Source organism: Antrostomus carolinensis, unplaced genomic scaffold (assembly GCF_000700745.2).
Source record: "Antrostomus carolinensis isolate BGI_N321 unplaced genomic scaffold, ASM70074v2 scaffold25906, whole genome shotgun sequence".
Taxonomy (NCBI): domain Eukaryota; kingdom Metazoa; phylum Chordata; class Aves; order Caprimulgiformes; family Caprimulgidae; genus Antrostomus; species Antrostomus carolinensis.
This window is the reverse complement of record NW_010322869.1, coordinates 1-2,113: the sequence shown is the minus strand read 5'-3', so window position 1 is coordinate 2,113 and position 2,113 is coordinate 1. Positions and strand designations below refer to the sequence as shown.

At 42.7% G+C, this 2,113-nt stretch overlaps 2 non-coding genes across 2 annotated transcripts; both read right to left on the bottom strand.

The window, feature by feature from the left end:
- Positions 1-527: 527 nt before the first annotated feature.
- Positions 528-661, bottom strand: LOC114818675 (small nucleolar RNA SNORA17). Its single transcript, XR_003766235.1, has one exon. It is a non-coding gene; the product is annotated as a small nucleolar RNA SNORA17 (small nucleolar RNA).
- A 530-nt stretch (positions 662-1,191) lies between these two features.
- On the bottom strand, positions 1,192-1,325 carry LOC114818674 (small nucleolar RNA SNORA17). The gene has a single exon (XR_003766234.1). It is a non-coding gene; the product is annotated as a small nucleolar RNA SNORA17 (small nucleolar RNA).
- Positions 1,326-2,113: the final 788 nt, after the last annotated feature.

Genomic DNA, 2,113 nt, shown 5'->3' with positions numbered 1-2,113 from the left:
AATAGAATTCAAGAATAGAGCTGTCACTTCTATTTGTCCTTGCAAAAAAATTAGGAAGGACCTTCCCCTGATGCAGTTAAAATTGGCATAATTTTAACTGCTTTTCAAAGGAATTTTGCTTCATCTTCCGCTGATTCTCTGGAGAAAGAGGTACACATGAAAACAATGTAAAGTTACTAATCTCTGAGCAGTTACAATTTTCAGGCACAGGAAGCGCCTTCATCTCTGACCACTAATGATATTAACAGGTCAGGAGAGCAAATCTCCAAGGACTCAGGACTACTAGAATAAAGAACACTGGAGTTTGCCATTCCTCTGTAACAATAAAAGATGTGATAAGCAAAATCAGTCACATCTCTTATCTGTCACATAAACAAGGTATTTGTTATGGGAATGACTGTCTGCCACACTGAAGGACAGGGCTGGCTTCTGTACCCTGTGCTTCCACAGCTGTTCATCCATTACCATTTAATATTAACATTAAAGGGAAAAAAAAACCCAAACCAAAACAGGAAAAGCAATAAATAATTGTCAGGTTGCTCATCATTCCTGAGTGCTCACAGGTTTCAAAGCACTAGCAAAGACAGAGCCTCTTCCTCTCTGCCACCTAATGACACAAACATGGCACCACAGCCACATCTGCAACACGAGTTGGGGCATGGAGCTACTCAAGGGAGGAACTTGCATCCTCTGCTGCTCACCTCAGGTCTCTGGGTCTGCCACATCACGTGGCTTTCTCTGAAAAAGAAGTGGAAAATAGATACAGCATTTGTTTTTATATTTAGACATGTTCAAAGCCTGGTTATATGGTCACTGTTTCACTGATGACAGAAATTTGAAAGGACAGTGAGAGAGGGAAACTAAAAAAAATAAATGCATAATGCAGACATATTTTTACTTTCTGATAGGAAAAGGTTTGGGGCTGCCAGCATGCAACTCCCAGGACATGCACCCAGTGATGTCACCAACTTGCCACGTGGCTTTTGACAGATCACTTTAACGCATTCTTTTGCAAGATCCTACCATATCCAAGGCTAATCAGAAAGCCACGCGCAGCCTTTCTGCTGCACATTGACTACAGGTCAATCAGAATAGCTTCTATTACACACAAATCTCACATTTAAGGCAATTAAAAAAAAAAAAAAAGGCTTAGTTTCTCAAGAGTCCCAATTAACCAGCCTATTTATAAACAATGTCAGGCTATCAATCACTCAGAGTGCTCACGGGTTTCAGAACAAACGAGCGTAGAACATAGCCCCGTCTCTCTCTGCCACCTAATGACACAAAGATGCCACAGCAGCCACCTTTGCAACGCCTGTGGCAGGTTGAATAAAACCTACAAAGATTGAAAAAAAATTATTTTTACAGGTATTTGTAAGAACAAGATTATATCACCTACCGAAGAAGCAGCGTTACAAAGGTATTTGGTGCGTGTGTAGATACTAACACCACTCAGAGAATAACAAGATGGCTGAAGCTTACTTGGACAGCCTCTGCGTTAAGCACCACTGATCCCTGATTTTTCAAGATGTGCAATCTTTTTCACTTCATCCTTTACCTTCTGCCAGGCTGAACACAAATAAAAAGGGAGAATGCGGTTAATAAAAATCAAGTGTTTAGCTGATTGCATAACAACTTTCTTTTCGAACTGTACCATCTAACTGAAAACCAGAAGATTAAAACACGAAAAAATTATTGTTCAATAGATTCACTATAGTTACTCAAATGTTTAAAAATATTTCCCTCAAAAGGTAGCAACCCTCAGTTTTCTCCCCTCCTTCACTGGAAGCACATCCTTTTATCTTATTTATCTTAATGCTAGTACCTTCCTAGGCATCAGTTTATTATATACCCGATCTACACTGCACAGAGCGGTGCTTGGAGCAAACACAGCGCCAGATGGAGCCCAGGGGACCTGGGGGGTCTCCTCCTCGCCGTGTCCGGCCACGTGCCTGAGTGGGGCACGTTTTGTCCCATCTGAAGCCCAGAGATCCCGGGAGGGGGATCAGACAAGACGGGGGACTAAAGCCCGATTTTCCTGGGGGTGACCCAGCTCAGTAAGACCAGCAGCTCACACGCGGGCAGCCCACCTCGCAGGACACAGGGACATCCC